This window comes from Bos javanicus, chromosome 2, assembly GCF_032452875.1.
Source record: "Bos javanicus breed banteng chromosome 2, ARS-OSU_banteng_1.0, whole genome shotgun sequence".
Classification (NCBI taxonomy): Eukaryota; Metazoa; Chordata; class Mammalia; order Artiodactyla; family Bovidae; genus Bos; species Bos javanicus.
The window spans coordinates 17,689,711-17,716,086 of NC_083869.1; the positions used below are offsets into that span (position 1 = coordinate 17,689,711).

The window sequence follows — 26,376 nt, forward strand, 5'->3', positions numbered from 1 at the left end:
GTAATGCCTCATCTTTTTTTGAAGGAGACTTCCTCCCATGATGGGAGCTGCCTGTGATGATACCCAGGCCTCCACCCTCTAGGAGGTTGTTCTACTGCTCAGTGTTTGACCATTCATATGACCCCAAATTTTCACCCCCCTGATATTATTCTACATGAACAATCCATCGGAAGGATGCCCACTCAGTGCAATCGTAGCTCTTCTCCTTGTAACCTAAAACAAACTAGTTTGAAGCTGTACAGACTGAAGACAGGCCAGAAAGAAACTGGATTGGGAGAAGGGGCTCTGAGAAAGATGTTGACTTTGATTTGGTTTCTGGTTCTGGCTCAGAAGTCTTCAGAAATGCTGTTCTTCTGTCCGTGCCCTTAAGCTATATCCAGAAAATCCATCATGCCTCCACCCCAATCCAGTTCAGATTGGCTCTCATACTTGCAACCAAAGAGTTCTGACACCTATTGGAGCGTATACTGTACTGACATTTAATGGTACTGATCGGAAGGAAATTTATTGGACAGAACTATAAAAACTTCATAGCCAGTTTACTGTACTCTATTATGGAATGTATTGTATATTGCCAGAAGCATTTAAAACAATTTGCCTTTAACTTGACCTCCTCTGTTAATTGCTATTACAAAGTTTATATTAATTAGGATTGACAGTAAATTGATTGCTAAAATTAGGGACTTTTCCTTAGTCTGAAATTTTATTTCATTTTCTATTACTCAGAATACTTTGAAAGCACTATTGATATTCAAGAAATAAACTTGTATCATGCCTCAATTATGTACCACGTCTATTTACACACATACAGATGGTATTGCAGATATTCATACACTTTTAGCTTATAGCAGCTAGTAGTCCAGAGACCTGGACTCTAGACGTTGTGTTAACTAAGTCTAGTATTAGGTATGTTGCTTAATTTGTCCAGGTCACAGGAAAATGAGGACGTTGGGACAGATGGGGCGGGGGTGGGGTGAGGGTGTCTTCCAGCTTTAAAATCCTAAGATCTCACTAGAAGAAGAAACAGTCCTATTAGAAAGAAAAAACCTGCTGATTTCATTTAAAAAAAAAAAATCACTTTTTACTCTTTCCTTTGGTCTGTTTACTAAAAAAATTGTATGAAAGTGTCATTGGGGGAAAAAGTCCTACCCGGTACAAATGAATACAAACTATGCTGGCCTTGGAAAAAGTTCTGTTGTCTAAAGGACTCGAAATACATTGGCCTAGATGATGGACTAATAGGTGGCAAAACAAAACAAAGCAACAAACCAAAACAAACAAACAACAACAAAAAACAACTCCGCTCTTTAAAGTGTTATTTTTATAATTTCAGAAACATGAAAGTACATTTTTCAAAAGCCATATCTTTTTAACTTTCTCAGTGAAAGACAGAAGTCTTGCGCTTGGAATTAAACTGCCAAAAGCTGATGAAATAAGTACTCATAGGAGGAGGGAGGAGGGTTCAGAATGGGGAACACATGTATACCTGTGGCGGATTCATTTTGATATATGGCAAAACCAATACAATATTGTAAAGTTAAAAAATAAAATTAAATTAAAAGAAAAGAAAAGAAAATTATTAAAGATCTTTCCTAAAAATTCACTAATGTATTAAATGTACTTTATTAAAAATAAATGTTATATTCCTTTAGATTTAAAAATACAATACCTTGATAATTTTTCTAATATTGATTTTTGAAATGCTAAATATTCCCAAAGGCAAGAGTTGCAGAATGAATACGAGCTCATTGCTACAGCTCTGGCACCATCTCACAGCTTTGTGACTGTGGTTTGTTAGGCAATTCTACTTGCAAGATATGGAAACTCAAACATGTGACCTCAGGGAATAGGGTGCTAGGGTTTGGTTCTTGTCTGTTGGGTTTGTGAAGAATACATATGTTAATAAGAAAAACTGAAATCTCAGCCATGATATTAGCTTTCCTTCCTAGGAATAACAGGAAGGTTCAACAATAAAGCCTCTTAGGAGGAGAGGGATGCAGATTGAGTTGAGCTTTTTGGAACACAGAATTTGAAGGAGATTCAGAACCCAGTGTATCAGTAGGAATTTTGTGGATTTTAAGAGCCAGAGTTCTCATCCTGCTGGAACATCCCAATCACCTGAGGACTGTTTTAAAAAATACAGATTTAGAGACCCCCTCTGCCAAGATCTGGTCCAATATACTGGGAAAGTGCTGGGAATGTTTTGTATTTAAAAAGACCCCAGCTAGAAATAGCTGAGAAAGGAAGAGAAGTAAAGGAGAAAAGGAAAGATATATCCAATTGAATGCATCATTCCAGACAATAGCAAGGAGAGATAAGAAGGCCTTCCTAAGTGCAAAGAAATAGAGGAAAACAATAGAACAGGAAAAACTAGAGATCTCTTTAAGAAAACTGACAATATCAAGGAAACATTTCATGCAAGGATGGGCCTAATAAAGGGCAGAAAAGGAAAGGACCTAATAAAAGCAGAAGATATTAACAGGAGGTAGGAAGAATACACAGAAGAACTGTGCAAGAAAGGTCTTAATGACCTGGATAACCACAATGGTGTGATCACTCACTTAGAGCCAGACATCCTGGAGTGTGAAGTCAAGTTGGCCTTAGGAAGCATTACTAACTCAGTATTGGCCACAGGACTGGAACAAGGTCAGTTTTCATTCCAGTCCTAAGGAAAGGCATCTCCAAAGAATGTTCAAACTACTATACAGTTGCACTCATCTCACATGCTAGCAAGGTAATACTCAAAATCCTTCAAGTTAGGCTTCAGCAGAATGTGAACCAAGAACTTCCAGATGTACAAGCTGGATTTAAAAATGGCAGAGGAACCAGAGATCAAATTGCCAACATAGAAAAAGCAAAGGAATTGCAGAAAAACATCTGCTTCATTGACTACACTAAAGCTTTTGACTGTGTGGATCACAACAAACTATGGAAAATTCTTAGAGATGGGAATACCAGACCACTTTACCTGTCTCCTGAGAAAATTGTATGCAGGTCAAGAAGAAACAGTTAGAATTGGACATGGAACAATGGACCGATTCAAAATTGGGAAAGGAGTACGTTAAGACTACATATTGTCACCCTGCTTATTAACTTCTATGCAGAGTACATCATGTGAAATGCCAGGCTAGATGAAGCTGGAATCAAGATTGCCGGGAGAAATATCAACAATCTCAAAATGCAGATGATACCATTGTAATGGGAGAAAGTGAAGAGGAATTAAAGAGCCTCTTGATGAAGGTGAAAGAGGAGAGTGAAAAAGCTGGCTTAAAACTCAACACTCAAAAGACTAGGATCATAGCATCCAGTCCCATCACTTCATGGCAAATAGATGGAGAAAAAGTGGAAACTGTGACAGATTGTATTTTCTTGGGGTCCAGATCACTGTGAATGGTGACTGCAGCCATGAAATTAAGACTCTTGCTCCTTGAAAGGAAAGCTATGGCAAACCTAGCTAGGGTCTCTAGGCAAACCTAGAGACATCACTTTGCCCACAAAGGTCCATATAGTCAAAGCTATGGTTTTTCCAGTAGTCATATACATGAGTTGAACCATAAAGAACGCTGACTGACAAAGAATTAATGCTTTTGATTGTGGTGCTGGAGAAGACTCTTGAGAGTCCCTTGGACAGCAGTCTATCATAAAGGAAATCAACCCTGATATTTATTGTAAGGTCTGATACTGAAGCTCCAATACTTTGACCACTTGATACAAAGAGCAGACTCAATGGAAAAGACCATGAAGCTGAGAAAGACTGAGAGCAGGAGGAGGAGGGGGCAACAGATGATAAGATGGTTGGAAGACATCACTAACTCAATGGACATGAGTTTGAGCAAACTCTGGGAGTTATTGAAGGACAGGGAAGCCTGGCCTGCTGGAGTCCATGGGGTTGCAAAGAGTCAAACATGACTTAGTGACAGAACAACAAGAAGATTTTGAATGCCCTGCTCTCTGGCTTGCCTAGTTTTGCCCTGCACTTGGTGTCTGCTTCCTGATTAGCATACTACCTGTTGACTCCCCCAGCTTCTTTACTAAGGGCTCAGCGCCTCACTTCTTCAAGCCTTAGCTCCAGGAGAAGACTCCTGAGAGTCCCTTGGACTGCAAGGAGATCCAACCAGTCCATTCTAAAGGAGATCAGCCCCGGGTGTTCTTTGAAGGAATGATGCTAAAGCTGAAACTCCAGTACTTTGGCCACCTCATGCAAAGAGTTGACTTATTGGAAAAGACTCTGATGCTGGGAGGGATTGGGGGCAGGAGGAGAAGGGGACAACAGAGGATAAGATGGCTGGATGGCATCACTGGCTTGATGGACGTGAGTTTGAGTGAACTCCGGGAGTTGGTGATGGACAGGGAGGCCTGGCGTGCTGCGATTCATGGGGTGGCAAAGAGTCGGATACGAATGAGCGACTGAGCTGAACTGAACTGAACTGAACCTTCAACTGAGACTTTCTCTATTCCTGTGATAGAAAGTTGCACCCCAGCCTCTGGCACTTTCTAGTTCTCTCCCCTGCATAATGTTTATCCAACATTTGCCACCTTCTAATACAGTGTTTGGAAAAGGCAATGGCAACCCACTCCAGTACTCTTGCCTGGAAAATCCCATGGACGGAGGAGCCTGGTAGGCTGCAGTCCATGGGGTCCCTAAGAGTCGGACACGACTGAGTGACTTCACTTTCACTTTCATGCATTGGAGAAGGAAATGGCAACCCACTCTAGTATTCTTGCCTGGAGGATCCCAGGGACAGGGGAGCCTGGTGGGCTGGCGTCTATGGGGTTGCACAGAGTTGGACATGACTGAAGCGACTTAGCTTAGCAGGAATACAGTGTTTGGTATATTAATTTTTTTTTATTGCTTGTCCCATCCACCAAAACGCATAATCCTTGCAGAATTTTTGTGTATTTTCTCCCTACATACAGTATTCCCAGCACCTAAAATAGGAAACTCTTGATAAATATTCCTTGTGCACATGAGCGAACGGATGTGCGAATGGGTGGTTTCTGCGTAGTCATTGGCTTATGTTATCTTCTGTTCACTGGAGATGTGTCAGTGCCCTTCTCACATGTGGCCACCCTCTCTGCCTCTTTTTGGATCCAGCTTCCCCAGTTGATTGTCTGACTGGACTGGTTTTTTGGATTGAGATTTTTCCCAGGTCATTTTGAATGAGTGTGCATTGACTGTTTACAGGTCAGGTACCCTCCCAGGGGTAATCCACAGTGATTCAGGGATTACAGGGCAGGAAAGAGTACTGCCTGGGGCCATCCCTTCAACAGGGCCTGAGGGTGGAGCAGTTTCTCCAAGAAGCCTATTTTGAGGCAATGAGTGTTCAGCAATTACCTGACTCAGCTGAGCTTCAGTGTAGGTCTACCTTATCTCAATGAGTTCTTCAGAAGTTCCAGAGAATGATGTTTGGGAAACATATGCACATAAAATACTAGCTTATAATGAAGCAAAATGAATGTGAGAAGTTATATAATTTTAGGGGAGAAGTTATATAATTTATAATTAAGTTGTAGGGGAGAAATTAGGAATTTAGGAACAAGTTGCTTAAAGTGCTTTGGGGATTCTCCCTGCCCCTCCAGTCCTGAATGCCTTTCAAATGTTATTTTTATTTCACATTATTCTCTGTTTGGCAGGGGATCCTGATACATAACTTCCAAAGTGATATTTAAGATGAATACATGCAAAAGTGCACGCTCAGTTTCCAAAAACAAATTGCACAAATTCAGTTTTGAGGAGTATTCTTAAATACGTATGTATGTGTTAAAGTCCTAGAAAAGGTTTGAGTTTTTGTTTTTAGTTGGCAAAAAAGAACATGATATTTATGAATAGCACGGGTTGGTAGAAAAATATAAATGTGATATCAAGCTGAATTTGGAAACATCATCATATGAATGTATAAAGTTGTATTTCTCTCTTTTCTCTTTATACCTGGAAGGCTGGACTCGGTTCTAGATGCCACCTTTTAAGAGGCACTAGGGTATGTTTAGAGGTGAGTGTGTGGAGGAGATGCAAAGGGCATGTGCGTCAAGGCTGTGTGAGAAGGCACACCCTGTTTGCTGACTTAGGCGGTATAAAAGGCTATGTATGGAAGGGGAATTGGACTCTTCTGTACTCAGTACACCTAAGTACTACATTTACATTCTCTGGATGTTTTAATTCAATTGTATTCCTATTAATGCTAATGATTTAACATGTTATTATTTTCCTCTTTTAAAGTCAAGCAAACTAATACTTGGAGCTGTTTTGTGCTTGTCCAAGGTCATACAGATGGAAGTTATAGAACTAGGACTTGACCACACTACTTCAGAGTTTAAATCCAGTGGTGTTTTCTACTAATTCCATTGTTACCTACCAAGTTTACAGGGAGACACATTTCAAAGTAGGGACTGGCAGGGCTGTTCAAGGATGAACACTATTGTGAGGTAGGAGTGGTTCCCTGTCACTCAGAGTTCAAGCATGTGCTGCATAGCTGCTTTGCAAGGATCTGGCTGTCCCTTCACTTTATAGATATATAAAGAAGGGTATGTTTACCTTAACAAAATACTAAAAACGAATAGAGCCAAAGGAACTCCAGAGGGGAGGCCTAGTGGATTTAAGTGATTGAACTATGTTCAATCTGTTGTCATTGGAAAATATAGCACCCAAACACCAGCGTTTATAGTCCAATGTGTTTCCTGTTGCAATAGTTGTCCTTTATCTAAAAACTGGGTCCTCACTGTTGTGGAACTAGTGGGTATGGAAAGAGGAAGGGCAGGGATGTTTGGTGACTTACTATAATAGATTGTTTGGCATGATCCTGCTTTATTAAAACAAGCAAAGAATGCTAGTGGTAGTGGGAGAGGGTTTGAAATGATAAACAGAGAATGCCATATGGTAAAGGAAAGAATACTGTGGAAGGTTAAGTAAGGAAGGCAGGGACTGTGGATTGCACTGTATTTCCCTCTTGTTGAGTAGATGCTCAACATGTATTTATCAGAATGAATAGTGACATCAGTACTTGAACAAATATTTAAAGAGAACCTTCCTAGTGCTGAGTATTGCGCCATGTCCAGGAGCCAAAAATGAACTAGACAAAAATCTCTACCCTTTTAAGGAATTCCCAGTCTAGTAAGAAAAGACCACCAATCAAAGCAATAGGAAAAATAGAAAGCGCTAAGGATTATTGTAGAGAATAGATCAAAATTTCCATGAAAGCAGAAAGGAAAGAGTACTTCAGTATAAGTGTGTCAGGTGAGGATGTGGTTGTGGAAAAAGGACAGGATGTCAGGGAAGACTCTAAGAGGAAAAGACGCACTATCTTTATTATCCTGAAGCACAGTAGACATTCACTGGTTAAATGAGGGATGAATTTCAGATGGAGGAAAGCATACAAAGGCACAAAAATGGAGCCTGAACGTGAGATGTGGTGGGAATTAAAGCTGGAGTTGAAAAGGTCTGGGGATCAGATCATAAATGACCTTGGATATCACAGTAAGTGCTTGAACCTGATTATCCACGTGACAAGCCTCTGAAAGACTTTAAAGCGGGAAGTTCTGTGTTTTTGAAGCATTCCTAGTGGTCCTTAGGACTAGAAGCAGAAACAGTTGACAAGGCTTGACCTAAAGGGTGGCAAAGAGGCTAAAGTCATGGAGACAGATTATCAGTCACAGAAGTAAGAGGAAATATTAATCCTTGGGACTTTCAAGCAGAGAACATTAGTAGAGAGATTTAGTTGCCTAGTTGTTGGAATGGTACTTTTTTTCACCCCAGTGGAATTAGGTGATACTGAAGTGAGTGGCACAGTGAGTAATAAGTAAGGCCTGAGATTGGGACCACATGGCTGCCCTGAGCTTGTATTAGCTGATGACTCTTTTGAACTGAATTCAGGAAATGACATAAAAACAATTTGCGCAAGAAAACTGGAAGAACAAGGACTCTGAAGTCATTACATTTGGAGAAAAATAACTAGGGATGGTAAAGATGGGCAGGCAGCCATTGTCAGAGGGCCATTTGTGGATAAATTCTGGACTGCCCAAAGGAAAGCTCCCCAAAGAAAACCAAATACCCTGAATCCAGCCCTTTCTCACTACAACCCATTCCCTCCAACTGCCTTACCCTTCAGCTACATCACACACCTCTTGTGTGGGAGAGTCGTCTCCTGGCAGTGAGTACTTGGAACTAAAGGAATCCCAACAAACCTAGGATGACAGTGTCAGAATTTTGAAAATCTTGGATACCATATTCATATTTCCGTATGAGGGCAGAGACAACAAATGACTTGCGAGGCGTCAAGTGGTCGTGGGGGTGTCCTTCCTTAAGCCCAGGCTTCCCGACTCTAGGCCCAGTCCTCCTTCCACCACCCCGCGGTGCCTGTGGGCTTGGGAGGCTGGAGCTCCGCGCCTGGTAAGGATCACCGGGTGGGCCTGGTGGCGGGGGAGGCCCACTCCTCGCCCAGCCCCCAACCCCCCCAGCCCCAGCCCCAGCGGGACTGCCAGCCCCGCCCCCTTCCCGTGCCGGGCGGGGTCGCCGCGCCGCCGCTCCCCGGGCGCGCGCTGGGCAGCGCGGACTCGGGTCGGGCCGAGGGTTCCGGGAGGTCTCGCCAGGCCGCCCGCGCCGCAGCCCCTGGCCTGACGCGCAGAGGGGCCGGGACGCATTTGCCACGGGTGACCGGAGCCACCGCCGCCCGGGCCCGCTCCGCCCCCAGCCCGCCTTCCTCCCGCCTCGCCCTCCGCCTCCGCCCGCGCCTCACTCGCGTCCCCGCGTCCTTCCCACCGCCCCGGAGCCGCCGGCCCCCAGCGCCAGCCAGGTGAGTGTGGCCGCCGCGCGGCCCGGGCTGCCTGGGCGGGAGGACCGCGCAGGCCCCGGGGCCAGGCGGGGATCGTGGGCGGGTGGAGGCGGCGGTGGGCCCAGCTTTCTAACCCCCGCGCGGCCGCGCGACTGCGGGAGGGGGGCCCCCGCCCCGTCGCCCCCGCCGCAGCCCCCGCCGCCACCGCAGACAAAGCGCCCGAGGTGGGAGTCCCGCGGGCAGCCCTTGCCTCCGCGCCGCCTGCCGGGTGCGGCCGCGGCCCGCCGAGCCTGGGCGGCCCGCGTCTCGCCTCCCGGGCGCCCTTGTTCATTTCTGGGTGAAAGGGACCCGAAACGTGCAACAGGTACGGGCGTTAATCATTATTTTCCGGCGGGTCCGGTCCGCCCGGCGTGCGGGGACCAGATGTGGCGGCCGGCTCCGGGGCGAGTCCCCGCGTCCAGCGCCCGCGGCTGGCTCCTTTGTGTGGCCGGTGACCGGCCCTGGCCGGCGGGTGGGGGACGCCGGCCAGAGACCCCCGGGCTGCAGGAGCCTTCTGGACGGCTCTCTTGGGGCGTGGGGGCTTGGCTTACCCCGGGTATGCTGGCCGGTAACATCCCTCCAGCCTTTGCAGGAGTCACAAAAGGAAGGGAGAGCGGGTTGGCAGGGATATCTGGATGGTATTTATTTTTATATGTGAGGTAGACTTGTATTGGAAAGGAACCGCAGTCTGGCAGGCTCTTGAGGGTTTCTGTGGCATTTCACCCCGCGATGCACCATTTGGACATGGCAGCTGCTGCGACTCCCCCGTGGTTCTCCTCTTGGTGCTTTGACATCTTTCTTAAACAGACATCACCTGAGAAGTTGGAAATGCTGTTGAGTAACTCGATACAGCTGTTTGACAGGTCTTCCGTCTCTTCACGTTTTGTCTGTACCAAGTAAACCCACCGTGTATGCTAGCATAGGTTGGCAAACCCTCAAATTGAGATCACCGCTCAAAAATACCCCCATATTGGGAAATATTAACCTGTATGGTTTACTTTGGCTTGATGAACCTTATTTTCTTAGTTGTAAGAAACTTTTTTTTTTTTTACCCCCAAAGAAAGAATACAAAGTAAAGAACAATTTATCTTTGTTTACATACCTTGGGTCCTGCTGTTACCTAGCTGGTTTCATTGGTATGCTATTTTAGTATAACAATACTAAATGGAAGGAAAATATCTTCCTTTTGCTTTGAGCAATAAAATACTTCTTTGTTCTAGAACCAGGAAGCTTTTATACATAATACTTTGTGTGGCCAAAAGTTAGTGACTGTCTTTACCCCGTGACCAAATTCGTGAAAAAATACCCAAAGGACTTAGAAAGCATTACCCAGCTCTATAGATTGTTTTTATATTCCAAATTCCAGGAAATCATTTTGTTGTATATTTAGTCAAACAAGCTAGACTAAATTTAACCTTAAAAATTGGGCCTACTCTGTAAATTCCCCAGCATTAGGGAATGAATTGACTGCATTTAAAGAATTTACCAAGCATTTTGATCTCTGTGTTGGAAGGAGCTGGTGATGGACCTAGAAATATGACAGCAGAATGCAGAACATGGAAACAGGTAGATAAAGCTTGCGAAGTTCCATCTACTTAGGTTTTAGTTGATTGATGGGTATATCTGAAAACTAAATGTCCACTAATTTAAAAACAAAATACTACATTTTGACCTATTTTTTAAAATGTACTCTATAAAGATTCCTTCACACTTGTCTCTACTCCCTAAAAACAATGATACTAATAAGGATTTTCTTTTGAAGAAATAAGCTAATGCCAAATTAATCTGATCTGTAGAAAGTTTTTCTGACATAATTAGTAGTTTCACTTTACTAAAAATACCATTTATCTGTGTAACATCTAAGTTCAAAGAGCTTTCATAGCTGTTACAAGCAACAGGAATAATCTCCTGAAAAAAGTAATGTCTTTACTATCAAAAAGTAGGAGAAACTTAAATTTCTACAATAGTTTTATTAAAATAGAACTCGTATACTGTAGAATTCACCCTTTTAACATGTACAATTCAGTGGTTTTAGTTTATTCATAAGGGAGTGCAAACATCATCACTAATCAACGAGCATTTTCAACATCCTAACAGGAAAACCCTCATACCATTAACTGCCACTCCCATTCCCCCTCATTGACACTTGGCAGGCACCGGTCTACTTTCTGTCTCGGTGGATTTGCTGATTTAGGACATTTCCTATAAATGGAATCACATAATACGTGGCCTTTTGTGTCTTTCACTAAGTGTAGTGTTTCCGGAGTTCATGCATATTACGCATGTATTAAGATACCTCCTTTTTATGGCTCAGTAATATTCCACTGTATGGATATGCCACATTTTGTTTATCTGTTCATCAGTTGATGGAAATTTAGGTTGTTTCCACTTTTTGGCTATTATGAGTAATGCTGCTGTGACTGTTCATTTATAGGTTTTTGTGTGGACTTATGTTTTCAGTGATCTTGAGTATATAGTTAGATGTGGAGTTGCTTGGTTCTAAGGTAACTCTAACTATTTGAGGAACTGCCGAATTATTTTCTGTAGTGACTTCATTGTACATTCTCATCATTAAAGTATGAGTGTTACACTTTCTCCAGCCTTGTTGTCTTTTTGATGATAGCTATTCCAGTGTGTGGAGGTGGTATCTTATGGTTTTTGTTTGCATTTCTGTAATGGCTAATAATGTTGAGCATCTTTAAATTCTTATTGGCCATTTATATATCTTTGGAAAAAATGTTTGATTTATAATTTTTCAGTTTATGTTTTCACATGTATTTTTCTCGTTTAGTCTTTGAAATAACCCAGTTAAATAGGTTTACTCCTATTTTGCTGCTGGGACACTGAGGTTTAAAGAGGTTAAATAATTTGTTCATTTTTTAATCTTATGGAGTTAGTAAGAGTCAAGGTCTGAATGTATACTCAGATCTTCTGACTCTGCTTCCTGCATTCTTTCCACTTTATGAGGCATACAGAAGTTAAATTGTGTTTGCAGCTTTGCTTGGTTAATCATCGACAAGAGTAGGGGTAAAATAAATAAACCAATGAAACCAAACAACAAAAAGCAGGTGTTGCGTCCACACTGCCTCATGTTCTCCAGATTTTGTTATGCTTTTTCAAATAAATTCTTTGATTTCTCCTATCCTTATAAGGTAGATATCATTTCCATATTTTCTTTGGGGAAACAAACCTAAAAACAGCTTCTTAGTGGCACTGCTAAACCTAGAACTTGTTCACTGAGACATTGCACTTTCTGTTCCCCTGGAGCTTCCATGTTCTGTATTTTCCCACTAATTTATACCCTTTAACCATAGAGTAATTGAATAATTTCACAGTTTTCATAAACATCAAGTTATTTCAAGGTTACACTGAAATTAATTTTTGTTTTTGAACAGGGCAGTTTGCCAGATTCACTTTGAAGTGTAGGATTACTAAGGTGTGTACTTCAGTTTTTATGTGTTACGTACTCTGAAATTCTTGTCTCCCTAGAGGGTAGGTAGAGGCCATGTGTTACTTATTTGTCTTTGCTTATCCATTGTCTACCATTGTGCCCAGACATGTAAGAAGGACTCTAACCTTTGTTGGATGAATGAATACAAATGTATTTTTTCCACTTGCCCCCCCCAAATCAAATCCAATAAAAGTCATTCTTAGAATAAAGGCAGTACAAATTCTAAAGAATTTCTTATCCCTCGCGTATGACCTGAAAAATAATAAATGATAATTAAAACTTGACTTAAAACAGCACTATCTGATGGAAGAAAGTAAATGTTCAATGCTGCAGGTTGAAAAAAATTGGCTGCAGGTATCTGGAGGCTGGCACAAATGCTCAGTGCCCACACATAGGGTTATACCTTGCCTGTGTGTTAGATAAATGAATGCACAGTGAGTGAATAAAATAATTAGTTTTGACTGTGATAGCTAGAGGAGGTACGTCAAATGGCTATCAGGTCCTGCTTTTCATTTGTATATTTTAATTGTCAAATATGATACATGTTAATTATAAAAAATTCAAATAATATACAGGGGTATAGAGTAAAGGCCTTTCCTGGTGGCTCAGATGGTAAACAATCCACCTGCAGTGTGGGAGACCTGGGTTCAATTCCTGGATGGGGAGAATCCCCTGGAGGTAGGCATGGTAACCCACTCCAGTAATCTTGCCTGGAGAATCCTCACGGACAGAGGAGCCTGGCGGGCTATAGTCAGTCCATGCGGTCACAAAGAGTCGGACATGACTGAGCAACTAAGCACATGTAGAGTAAAAGGCAAAAATGTCACTTCACTATTTGTCCACATCCCTTCCTTCACCCCAAAGACGACTACTGTCACAGGTCACCTTGTTAGCAGTTTGGGGTTTATGTTTCCAAATGTACACGTTTGCATTTATGTGTTTCAGTTCGGTCGCTCAGTCGTGTCCGACTCTTTGCGACCCCATGAATCGCAGCATGCCAGGCCTCCCTGTCCATCACCAACTCCCGGAGTTCACCCAAACTCTTGTCCATTGAGTCGGTGATGCCATCCAGCCATCTCATCCTCTGTCTTCCCCTTCTCCTCCTGCCCCCAATCCCTCCCAGCATCCGAGTCTTTTCCAATGAGTCAACTCTTCTCATGAGGTGGCCAAAGTATTGGAGTTTCAGCTTTAGCATCATTCCTTCCAAAGAACACCCAGGACTGATCTCCTTTAGGATGGACTGGTTGGATCTCCTTGCAGTCCAAGGGACTCTCAAGAGTCTTCTCCAACACCACAGTTCAAAAGCATCAATTCTTCGGTGCTCAGCTTTCTTCACAGTCCAGCTTTCACATCCATACATGACTACTGGAAAAAGCATAGCCTTGACTAGATGGACCTTTGTTGGCAAAGTAATGTCTCTGCTTTTGAATATGCTATCTAGGTTGGTCATAACTTTGCTTCCAGGAAGCAAGTGTCTTTAAATTTCATGGCTGCAGTCACCATCTGCAGTGATTTTGGAGCCCAGAAGAATAAAGTCTGACACTGTTTCCACTGTTTTCCCATCTATTTCCCATGAAGTGATGGGACCGGATGCCATGATCTTTGTTTTCTGAATGTTGAGCTTTAAGCCAACTTTTTCACTCTCCTCTTTCACCTTCATCAAGATGCTTTTTTGTTCCTCTTCACTTTCTGCCATAAGGATGGTGTCATCTGCATATCTGAGGTTATTGATATTTCGTTTCTCATGATGTACTCTGCATATAAGTTAAATAAGTAGGGTGACAATATTCAGCCTTGACGTACTCCTTTTCCTATTTGGAATCAGTCTGTTGTTCCACGTTCAGTTCTAACTGTTGCTTCCTGTCCTGCATACAGGTTCTCAAGAGGCAGGTCAGGTGGTCTGGTATTCCCATGTCTTTCAGAATTTTCCACAGTTTATTGTGATCCACACAGTCAAAGGCTTTGGCATAATCAATAAAGCAGAAATAGATGTTTTTCTGGAACTCTCTTGCTTTTTCCATGGTCCAGAGGATGTTGGCAATTTGGTCTCTGGTTCCTCTGCCTTGTCTAAAACCAGCTTGAACATCTGGAAGTTCACGTATTGCTGAAGCCTGGCTTGGAGAATTTTGAGCATTACTTTACTAGCGTGAGAGATGAGTATTTGTATGTACAAATACATATTTACGTACCCAGCCGTACTTAGTACATGCACGTATATTCAGTGGTTTTTCTTATACAAAAGAGATCATACTACACATAGTTTTTCATTCAACCTATTAAAGACCTTTGCATATGCGATCACAAAAGGTAAACATAATATTTATGTTTCAGTTTTAGTTTGCTTTTCTTGACTCATTTGGTATCAAGATTAAGCTAGTCTCTGAGCATAAATTGGGAAACTTTTTTTTCCTCTCTGCTCTGGAATATTTGCCCTATAAACATTTATTGACAATCACCTAACAGTCTTGCAGGGAGGGAAGAGAGCTCTAGGGCAACCTTTCTGTGATATTTTTCTGTTTTTATTGTTTTATCAGGTTTTGGCCCTTATTTTCTGTTCCATTTTTGGTTAAAGAAGTCCTTCCCCCCAACCCACCCCTTCCCCACCTCTGATGAGTAAATTGACAAAAGCACACGCAAATGATTACGTGAATCATTGCGTGCAGGAGTGTGTGCTTTTCTCTTAGAAAGATCCAAGGCAGAGTCCTGCTGTTAGTAATTGTATAGCCTAAGCAACTTACCTTTTTAAAACTTGTTTATCTGTAAAATGGTGATAATCCCTATATCACAGAAATCTTAGAAGTATTAAATGAGATGTGAGCTAATATGTGAAAAATTTCAGTGGTTGAATCCAATAAGAATGAAAAAATTTATAATGCTAACCTATAGCATGCTACACAAATGTAAATTTGTCACTGTGGTTATTATAAATTGTTTTAGCCTAATACAGATAAATTTAAGGAGAATAGATGGTGGTGTTAGAGACAATTTCCACTAATACATTGGAAAGATCTATAAAAATTTCCAGGCCATTTAGAATTTAAATTTGGTAGACAGTTATTTCTAAATACTTGTATGCTTTTGAGGCAGGATAGTAGGAGAAACTAGTAGACTAAATAGACCTGGATTAATTTTGTATTATCACATGTGACTTTGATAAATTAATTTCTCTCAGTGAAATTGGATGAATGTACCTACTTTGCAGGGTGGTCATGAGGAAAGAGGTTAAGATAGTGCTTGGCATCTAATAGATGTACAACTGGTTAGTTTTTTCTTTGCATGTAATGAATGCCCAACAGTGATGAACATGAAGTGTTGGGTTCTGCTATTTTAAGACTGCTTGATGTAGTGACAAGAACCTTAGTCCCTAAATTAGAGCCTTGGTCCCTAAATTTAGCCTGTATATCACACTGACTAGGCATTGACCTTGGACAAGGCACCTGCTAAGCTTCTGTTTCCTTACCTGGACACTTACTGAGGACCTGTTTTACATACAGTTTACTAAAGTGAAAGTCGCTCAGTCATGTCCAACTCTTTGCAACCCCATGGAGTCCATGGAATTCTGCAGGCCAGAATACTGGAGTGGGTAGCCTTTCCCTTCTCCAGGGGATCTTCCCAACCCAGGGATCAAACCCAGGTCTCCTGCATTGCAGGCGGATTCTTGACCCTCTGAGCCACAAGGGCTTACAGTTTACTAAATAGATTACAAATAATATTTAATCCTCCCAATAATCCTATAGAGATTACTGTCATTTCTCAAGTTTTATAGGTGAAGAAACAAAGGCACAGGGATTAGACTTTCTGAAGTCCACTTGGTGGACTCCCCAACCCCTACCCCCAGTCCTGTCCACGTTCCTTCACTCATTACAGCTATTTCCTTCTGGGGTGGTAGGGTGTTCCCCTGCATACAGGGAATACCAAATGAGGAACTTTCTGCAAACTGAAATACTGGATGTATTAAAAAGCGAGGCCAGTGTAGGATGAAACTACTTATTTATTAATGATTTCCATTAATACAAACAGAATTGTTAATGTGTCCTAATGCCTCTGCTTAAGAATAGTAATTTAAGTTTTATAATACTTGCGTTGCTCATAATCGCTTTACCTAAATAATTTATTAGGCTTCATTCATTTCCAATTTGACCAGGTAAAGAAGAGGGGGTAGGGAGTAGTTGCAAAGGAAAAGATAACCGCTGTTTGATAGCGGCATGTGTGTCTGTATTTATGCATGGATGCATGTATGGAAGAGTTGGGAAGTACAGTTCCCTGGCAGTTTGGCATTTACAGAAGCTCCAGGTTCTTGGAAAGAAGTAGAGAGAATTTGCATTATAATTCATTGTCTGCTAGAGGACTTGCAGAGTCATTTAAAATATGAACCTGCCTTTCTCAGCTGGTTTGTAAAGAGCTATTGATTATATTCTTGAAAGATAGTAATGTCTTTCCTTTTATAGGAGTTGCCATTTTATTTGATAGATTCAGTGATATTGATTTGGCATTTCTGCAAGCCTTGTGCCAGGGATATGCAAAAGAAAAATGATGTTGGAACATCACAAATAAATTGTGATTCAGTAATAGTATAGAAGGTTTTAGAGATTATCTCTTAAGGCTTCAGATATCATTTTTATTCTATTTGGTAAGAGTGGGAATTCCTATGTTTAGATTAGAGAATTTTTCAGAGTGGGCTTGAATTGCGCTTGGTAAATCTCACTGTTACTGAATGCTTGCTATTTTGCAGAATACGAAGCATTGTGGGCTGTGTAAGAGTTACCGAACATGGTTCTTGTCTTCAAAGAGTTTATATTTAGTCAGGGAGGCAGTGAAGGAGGAAACCAAGCAAAAGGACACAGAGTTCTTAAAGCTTGTATCTGCTCCTTGTAAAATCAGTTACGCTGCAGTGAGCTTTGGTGAGATGTCATAGATTCTAATGGATACTGTAAGAAACACCCCAACCCTTGAAAACTGATAGTTGTATATCGTGTTCTTTCTCTGTATAGTTTTCTCTTTGCTTTGCAAAAATTACTGTTTGATCTTAGTACCAAGAATAGTTCCCTTTCTGAGTGCTTTTCTGTTTATCTCCTGAACTGTGGACTGGATTGTCCCTTAGGTGATGGCTGTTAGAAAGCCAGACCAGATTTGTAGCCTACCCCAGAGCAGCCTTATAGATTTTATGCTGTATATTTTTTCAACTTTTTTCCTGGCATCATTTTTGGTGTTTTCCTTATTCTTTTCTATTATTTTATATCTATGAATTTTTTATAGTTCATGTATTCCTGTAAGTTTCATTAATCCTTTCAGAACAAAGTAGGAGTAAATGTAATAAATATATGTGAAATTCATGGAGGAACTTATCAAGGCAAACAAATCAATATGACAAATAGGTTTTATTTCACGGGCCTGCTGAGATTGATAACGATGGCTGCCTGGAGCCCTGCATTGAGAAGTATCAGTAGCTGGGGTCTGTTTCTGTTTTGTGAATAAGTGCATTTGTGTCATTTCTTTCTGGATTCCTCACATCAGTGATATTTCTCTTTCTCTGACTTCACTCAGTATAACAATCTCTGGGTCCATCAGTGTTGCTGCAGATGGCATTATTTCATTGTTTTTAATGGCTGAGTAATAGCCCATTGTGTATGTGTACCACATATTCTTTATCCAGTCATCTGTTGATGGTCATTTAGGTTGATTCCATGTCCTGATTACTGTAAAGTGAAAAGTGAAGTTGCTCAGTTGTGTCCGACTCTTTTCGACCCCATGGTCTATAGCCTACCAGGTTCCTCCATCCATGGGATTTTCCAGGCAAGAGTACTGGAGTGGGGTGCCATTTCCTTCTCCAGGATTACTGTAAACAGTGCTGCATGAACATTGGGGTGCATGTATCCTTTCAGATGATGTTTTTCTTTGGATATATACCTAGGGATTGCAGAACTATATGGTAGTTCTATTTTTAGTTTTTTTTCTCTTTTAAGGACCCTCTGTACTGTTCTCCATAGTGGGTGTACCAATTCACATTCCCACCAACAGTGTAGGAGGGTTGCCTTATCTCTACACGATTTCCAGCATTTATTGTTTGCAGATTTTTGATGATAGTCATCCTGAAGGTGTGAGATGATAACTCCTAGTAGTACTGATTTGCATTTCTTTAATAATTAGACTTGGGGATTCCTAGATGGTGCAGTGCTAAAGAATCCGTCTGTCAGTGCAGGAGACGCAAGAGGTGCAGGCTTATTTCCTGAGTCCGGAAGATCCCCTGGAGTAGGATATGGTACCCCGACTCCAGTATTCTTGCCTGGGAAATTCCACAGGCAGAGGAGCCTGGCAGGCTAGAGTTGGACACCACTGAGCAACTAAGCACATAATAATCAGAGAACCAACTTAATGGTCGTGAGGTGGGGGAGGGGAAGATAGGGAGTTTGGGATTGACGTGTTCAGATTGCTATGTTTGAAAATGGATAACCAACTATACGTACTGTATAGCATAGGAAACTGCTGAAATATTATGTAACAACATAAATGGGAAAATAATTTGAAAAAAAATAGATACAAGTATAACTGAATCACTTTGCCGTACACCTGAAACTAACATAACGTTGTTAATCAACTATACTCCAGTATAAAATAAGTGAATAAGCCCCGAACAAACAAAGCATTTACAAATGCAGCAAAAGATTTAAATACTTAGAATATAAAGTACATTCATGATCTTACAATCAAAATTTTAAAAAAGGGTGGGAAAGGCTGCTGTGATCGCAGAGCAGTGTTGTCAGCGGTGTAGGAGTAGTGATGGTCTGAGTGCCTGTGTTCGCATCTGTTACAAAGTATGTGGGGTGCTGAGTAGCTCCATAGGTGGGTGGCTTTGAAGTTTATAGCTTGGTTTTGCTAGGAGGGATGTGAAATTGGGGAAGAAGCTGACTTGTTGGGGTTGGTTTGGTTAGAATAAAATGTTTGCATAAAGGAGAAACGAGGCTGGTGAGAAAAGTGAGGACGGGGATGTGGGAAGCTTTCACTGGTAGATGGATGAGATTAGATTTTTTAAAATCTACTAAAATTCTAATTATTCCCCTATGTTATTTTCAGGGCTTTGCCTGAGTTCATTTGTAATTTTAAAAGTTAATTGAAAAAAAAGTTAATTGAGTAGGTAATTCACTCGTTTCAAAATTTAAAAAGTGTAAGAGAACACAGTAAAAAGTCTTTTATTTCTGTTCCTCAGCTACTGAGCTCTCTCTACAAAGTCAACCATTGTTATTAGATTCTTATGTATCCTTCCAGAAATAGTTTTCATATGTATATGCGCTTTCCCAACTGTTTTACACAAATGATACTTCTATACCTATGCGTATACTGCTCCTTCCACACTAGACACTCTATTCTTTACCTTAATCTTTCACTTTTTAGAGGTGTTTTTTTTTTTTTTTTTTCATAGCAGTGCACAAAGAGCTTTATTCCTTCTTTTAAAAACATTTTTAAATTTACTGTTTTGGCCCCACTACTCAGCATGGTGTGAGGGATCTTAGTTGCCTGCCCAGGGGTGGAATTTGTGCCCCCTGCTGTGGAAGTGCAGAGTCTTAACCACTACACTGCTGGGGAAGTCCTTTGTTCCTTTTCTGTTTTAAATAAACTTTTTACTTTGGAATAATTTTAGACTTACAGAAAAATTGCAAAAAAGTTTCCATATACACCTCACCGAGTTTCATTTCCCTTTAATGCTGTCATCTTACTGTGGTACATAGTCAAAACTAAGAAACTGACGGTCTGTTACTGTTAACAGAGTTTATTAGATATCACCAGTTTTTCCATTCTTTTTCTGTTCCATGATCCCATCCAGAATACTATAATTCCATTTAGTTGTCATCTCTCCTTAGTCTCCTCTGACAGCTTTTCAAAGCTTTTTATGACCTTGACAGTTTTTGGGAGTACTGGTCTATAGGCTGTCTCTCAACATGGGTTTGTCTGATGTTTTCCTCATTAGCATGGGGCTATGGACTTTTGGAAATACTGCGGAGTTGAGTTGTCTTACTCATATCTCCGTGAGGGAGTACTACATGATATTTACAAGACATCACTGGTGGTGTTTTACTTGGATCCTTTGGTTATCATAGTGTTTGCCAGATTTCTGCACTGTAAAATTGCTGTTTTTCCCTTTCAATTATAGGTGAATTACTAAGCTTTAGCCTACCCTCAAAGTGAAAGAGGGAATTAAAGGAACTTTTTAAAAAAATGTAGTATTCTTTTGGATGTGTTGAGAGAGTGTGTAATTTCCTTGGAACTGTCTCGCTGCAACAAAGATTTGAAACGGTGGACCAGTGTTACAGCAAGGTTAGAGCTCAGCGTTTTATTCAGTAAACAAAGGACAGTATACCCTTGAGGTGTGAGGGCAGGCCGACCCCAAAGGAGAGGCCCCAACTCATCTTGGCTCCCTCTTTTTTTATGTTTTGTCTCCTTCCCCCTGAGCCTGTCCGATGCAAATTAGGGCTAGCCAGGAAGGGGGTGTGCTTGTTTCACCTGAGGTTCTCACTCAGATCCACGGAATTTTCCTTTGTTCCCTTTTCTGGGATTTTCCCTTTGTCTTTTAACCACCACCATTTTGGACTCTTTTTTCCTACTCTTTTTTCCTAACTACCTAACAACAGATGGGTGTATCCTATAGTCAGCTCTTCTCTTTATTGATGTTTTAGGTTGGCCAAAAAGTTTGGGTTTTCCCATAACATCTTATGGGACAATGAGAACAAACTTTTTACCCAACCCAGTATTGAGATGATTTAGTATATCGTAATAGTTAAGAGAACAGGCTCTGGAGCTACACTGCCTAGGTTCAAGCCTTGGCTCACACTAGCTATGCGGTCTTGGGCTACTTTTATTTGGCTTCTTAGTTTTTCCATCTGTACAATATGAATGTTAATAGCACCTGCCTCAGGATTGTTCCGAAGATTAAAGAGCATATGTGTTAAGTGCTTGGAACAGTGTTTGGTACTGTACTAAGTGCTAGATAATTTTTTGCTATCATCATTATTAATTTTTTTTTGTTCTTATAATAATATTGCAATGAGTAACTTGTTATTTCAATGCAGTGGTGGGACAGGCAAGTATACTATAAGATAAATCCCTAGAAATGAGTACTTGTGTTTGCAATTTTGATAGATATTGCCAAATTTCTCTCCATAGAGGTTGTACCATTCTGCACCTTCACCCAGAATAGATGAAAACATCTGTTTCTATCTCCCTTTTACCATATTATTTGATCTTTGCCCGTCCATTTTATAGCACATATTATGAATTCATTTGACCATCTTTTTGTTGTGAAACAACTTGTGCTCCATCGACTAGGAAGTGATAAAAGTTGTTTGGAGGAAATATAGTAACTAGAAAAGGAGGTTTTTGGCCCTGGGAGAGACTAGAGGAAGTACTGCTGTTGAAAGATGGACAGTGTGTGAAGTGGGATACCAAACTGCTGGCCTCTCTTCTGGTGTGACAGCATGGTGTCTTGGTAATTGTTGTGGAAGGAATCACCATCTTACATTTGTAGCCAGCGATGAATGAAGGTGCACGGGTGGAGGTTGGAAAGAAAGACTATAGTTGCATTAAAATAAAATTGAAAGTTAATCTGACACATTGTTTTATGATATGCATGCTTATTGTATAATGATGAGGCAGAAATTAAAAGCAGGTCACACATATAATTGTAATTAACATCATGTTTTAGAGGCTTTTCTTTCTCAGTCTGTTCTTCAGTATGTAGTCATTGCTTGTTGGTAGTTTTTTCCTAATATCATGTATTGTGTACTCTTGTTGTTGTTATTAAAATGCTTCCCCTTCCCCCACAACTGCAGTGTGAAAAACAGAAGTGTTAAATCTTAACTTTACATGAGCTGGATGCGCTGTGCTGTGCTTAGTTGCTCAGTTGCGTCCGACTCTTTGCAATCCCATGGGATGTAGCGTGCCAGGCTCCTCTGTCCATGGGATTGTCCAGGCAAGAATACTGGATTGGGTTGCCATGCCCTCCTCCAGGGGATCTTCCCAACCCGGGGATCGAACCCAGGTCTCCCACGTTGCAGGCGGATTCTTTACCGTCTGCGCCACCAGAGAAGCCCTTACATGAGCTGGATAGGGGATGGTAGTGCTGTGATGGTCCTTAGCTGTTTTCCTTAGTTTGAGTTTCCTGTTTTGGAGTCCATCAGCCCAGCCTACCCATTCCAGATTAATAATTTCTTTACCTCTTATGCACTGGAGGCTGCTAGAACTCTGGGGTGTGAGAGCAGATTGCTGGGAGGTGGAGGGCAGGAGAAAATGACCACTGTTCTGAAAGAAAGAAGGGATATTAAACCAGGAGAAGGAAGTAGTGGACACCTTGAAAATGGAATCTGAATCTTTGGAATTTGAGATTCTTGGACTCTGAATAATTAAGGTTAGTAGAGTGAGCAGGGCAAAGGAGAGCTCAAGTGACCTGTTAACTCTTTTGACCCGGTTCCCCCAGGCATGTTATCAGCCTTGATTCCATGATATCAGTCAGGAAGACTCAAGCAGTCTTCCTAGTGGCCTCTGCAAAATAAAAACAAAGCTCTCCAGCCCTCAGTCAGCCCAGGTCAACCGAAAGGTGGACATTTCTCCTGACTGCCTTAAACTGTAAACAAGACTTTTGAAAGGCTGAGCTCAGTGCTTGCTGAAGTCCTTCACCGTGTTCGGGCAGCTGAAAGAGGTGGCCTCTGGAAGGAAGGATACCCGGGAATGTAGAGAAGTTGGAAGGCAGGAGAAAGGAACACTTAAAGGCAGCTGTAAAGACAGACATGGATTGTTACAAGTTTCATTGGTCCTGGGTTATCTTTACTCAAAGACAAAAAAAGCTGTTAGAAATATTTTCTCCTTCTAGGCCAAGCACCCAACAGACAGGCATCTTGAATTGTGGTGAGATGAAAACTATTACTACTACTTAGAATTTGTATCCAGTTAACCTCCAGAATACCTAAAAACTCCATGATTAGGATGGGGAGTGATGCTTTAGGGCATCTGAATTAAACAGATGACAACACTTGGTCTACAGTTTAATTCTGTCTTAAACATACAATTTTTGTTAAAATCCCGTTTGAGTTAACCTTGTTTTGTACATTTCGATGATATTTAAATCTCTCAGTTGCTTATACCTTAAGTGTGAAACATTTAAGCAGATGATTATTGCTTTTCTCATTAATACTTGACTGAGATCAGATAGAAAATAACAGTGTTGGTAGGAGAGGCAATTTTATAATTTACATCTTTTGTCCTGGATCATGCTGGACATTGCAGTTGTTATCTTTGGGTGACATTTAACAATTGAGTGTAGCTTGATGAAGTCAAGCACGGTGTTGGAGCCAGCCTAAGTCTGAATTAGCACAGAGCCTGGCACTCCTTGAGAAGGCAATGGCAACCCATTCCAGTACTCTTGCCTGGAAAATTCCATGGATAGAGGAGCCTGGTGGGCTGCAGTCCATGGGGTCACTAAGAGTTGGACACGACTGAGCGACTTCACTTTCACGTTCATGCATTGGAGAAGGAAATGACACCCCACTCCAGTGTTCTTGCCTGGAGAATCCCAGGGACGGGGGAGCCTGGTGGGCTGCTGTCTATGGGGTCGCACAGAGTCGGACACGACTCGTGACTTAGCAGCAACTTAGCAGTGGCACTCCTTAATCATTCCACATATGGTAACTAATATCTCCCCATCCAGCCCATTTGATTGTTGTTGTCTAATTTATTTTAGAGCACATCATTCAGATATTAGAAGGTGGAAAAAGGTTCAGTGAAGTTTCTTACCCATCTGTAGCAAGACATAAAGAGTTCCCTTTTGTAGCCATACCTACTGCTTCCTTCCCACCTACCCCCTTTCTCCTTAACACCCAGCAACCATTAATCCAGTTTCCATTTCTGTAATTTTATTATCTCAAGAGTGTTGTATAAATGGAATCTACCAGTATGTAACCTTTTGGGATTGACTTTTTTTTTTTCATTCAGCATAATTTTGTGGGTAGTCATTTGCATTCTTCCATATTTAAATAGTTTGCTTTTAATTGCTGAGTAGTATTCCATCGTATGGCTGTGCCACAGTTTGTTTAAACATTCACCCGTTGAAGGACGTCTAGGTTGTTCCTAGTTATAGGTTGCTCTGACTAAAGCTGCTGTAAACATCTGTGGATCGGTGTTTTTTTTTTTTTGTGACTGCAAGTCTTCCTTTTTCTGAGAAAAATATAATTGCTGAGTTGCTTGTTTACTTTTTAAAATAAATTTCCAGAATGTTTTCCAGAGTGGTGGCGCTATTTTACATTGCCAGTAGAAGGTGTGAGCGTTACGGGCTGTATTTTGTCTCCCCCTCAATTCATAGGTTGAAAGCCTAGCTCCCAAACACATCACAAGGTGACTGTATTTGCAGGTACGCATTTAAAGAGGTGTGTAAGAGGTCTTTAGAGGAGGCCCTCGTCCAGTTTGACTGATGTCCTTATAAGAAAGAGAAATTTTGGTTTTGGACTTCCAGCCTCCAAACTGTTATGGCCCTAGCAGACTAATACAGTGAGGGATCTCGTTTTGTTTTTTTTTTTTTTTTGCATCCTTGTCAGCATTTGTTTTTTTGAATTTTAATTGTTCTACAGTGATGCTTCATTGTGGTTTTAATTTGCATTTTCCTATGGCCCACGATACTGACAAATTCTACATGTACTTACTCATCATCTGTACGTCCTTTTTGGAAAACGAATGATGCTAAAGCTGAAACTCCAGTCCTTTGGCCACCTCATTCGAAGAGTTGACTCACTGGAAAAGACTCTGATGCTGGGAGGGATTGGGGGCAGGAAGAGAAGGGGACGACAGACGATGAGATGGCTGGATGGCATCACTGACTCGATGGACGTGAGTCTCAGTGAATTCCGAGAGTTGGTGATGGACAGGGAGGCCTGGCGTGCTGCAATTCATGGGGTGGCAAAGAGTTGGACACGACTGAGCGACTGATGTGATCTGATGTTCATGTTTTTTGTTCATTTTCTGTTTGGATTGTCTGTTGTTCTTGTCATTTTACTGTTGAATTTCACGCATTCTTTCATATATTTTATATACAAGTCCTTTGTCAGATATGTGGTTTTGGCATCAAATCTAGCCTACCTCTAGATCTTGAAAATTGATTCCTACAGTTTTAGAAAACTTTTTGAAGAGAAAAGTGTTACAGTTTTCTACTTATGTAAGTCCATGATCCATTTTTTGTTGATTTTTGTATAAGATGTGATGAAGGTTTCTTACTTTTACCTGTGCATACCCAGTTGTTCCACCATCACTTGTGGGAAAGGCAGTCTTCATTGAATTGTTTTTGAACCTTTGTCAACAAACAGTTGAGCATATTTGTACTGTATTTCTAGGTTCTCTGTTCTGTTCATTGACCTATGTGTTTATCCCTCTGCCAAGATCACAGAATGGCTGCTATCACTTCAGTTCAGTCGCTCAGTCCTGTCCAACTCTTTGCAACCCCATCAATTGCAGCATGCCAGGCCTCCCTGTCCATCACCAACTCCCGGAGTTCACTCAAACTCGTGTCCATCGAGTCAGTGATGCCATCCAGCCATCTCATCCTCTGTCGTCCCTTCTCCTCCTGCCCCCAGTCCCTCCCAGCATCAGAGTCTTTTCCAATGAGTCAGCTCTTCGCATGAGGTGGCCAAAGTATTGCAGTTTCAGCTTTAGCATCATTCCTTCCAAAGAACACCCAGGGCTGATCTCCTTTAGAATGGACTGGTTGGATCTCCTTGCAGTCCAAGGGACTCTCAAGAGTCTTCTCCAACACCACAGTTCAAAACCATCAATTCTTCAGCGCTCAGCTTTCTTCACAGTCCAACTCTCACATCCATACATGACCACTGGAAACACCATAGCCTTGACTAGATAGACCTTTGTTGGCAAAGTGATGTCTCTGCTTTTTAATATACTGTCTAGGTTGGTCATAACTTTCCTTCCAAGGAGTAAGTGTCTTTTAATTTCGTGGCTGCAATCACCATCTGCAGTGATTTTGGAGCCCCAAAAAATAAAGTCTGAAACTGTTTCCAGTGTTTCCCGATCTATTTGCCATGAAGTGATGGGACCAGATGCCATGATCTTAGTTTCCTGAATGTTGAGCTTTAAGCC

General features: G+C 41.4%; 1 protein-coding gene and 1 long non-coding RNA gene across 4 annotated transcripts in view; one reads left to right on the forward strand and one right to left on the reverse strand.

Moving 5' to 3' along the window:
• Positions 1–10,083, reverse strand: part of LOC133257742 (uncharacterized) — a 28,304-nt gene extending 18,221 nt beyond the window's left edge. Inside the window, exons 1-2 of the long non-coding RNA XR_009739683.1 lie at positions 9,907–10,083; positions 9,356–9,618 (exon numbers count right to left, since the gene is read on the reverse strand). This is a non-coding gene — a long non-coding RNA (uncharacterized LOC133257742). The remainder of the gene's footprint in view (positions 1–9,355; positions 9,619–9,906) is intronic.
• SESTD1 (SEC14 and spectrin domain containing 1) overlaps positions 8,299–26,376 on the forward strand; it is a 151,066-nt gene continuing 132,988 nt past the window's right edge. Inside the window, exon 1 of one of the 3 annotated variants that reach the window (XM_061434098.1) lies at positions 8,299–8,383. The gene's annotated coding sequence lies outside the window, so the exon portion shown is untranslated. Of the gene's footprint in view, positions 8,384–8,703; positions 8,787–9,042; positions 9,130–26,376 lie in introns of those variants that run through there. The other 2 variants (XM_061434084.1, XM_061434092.1) reach the window with 2 other exon arrangements.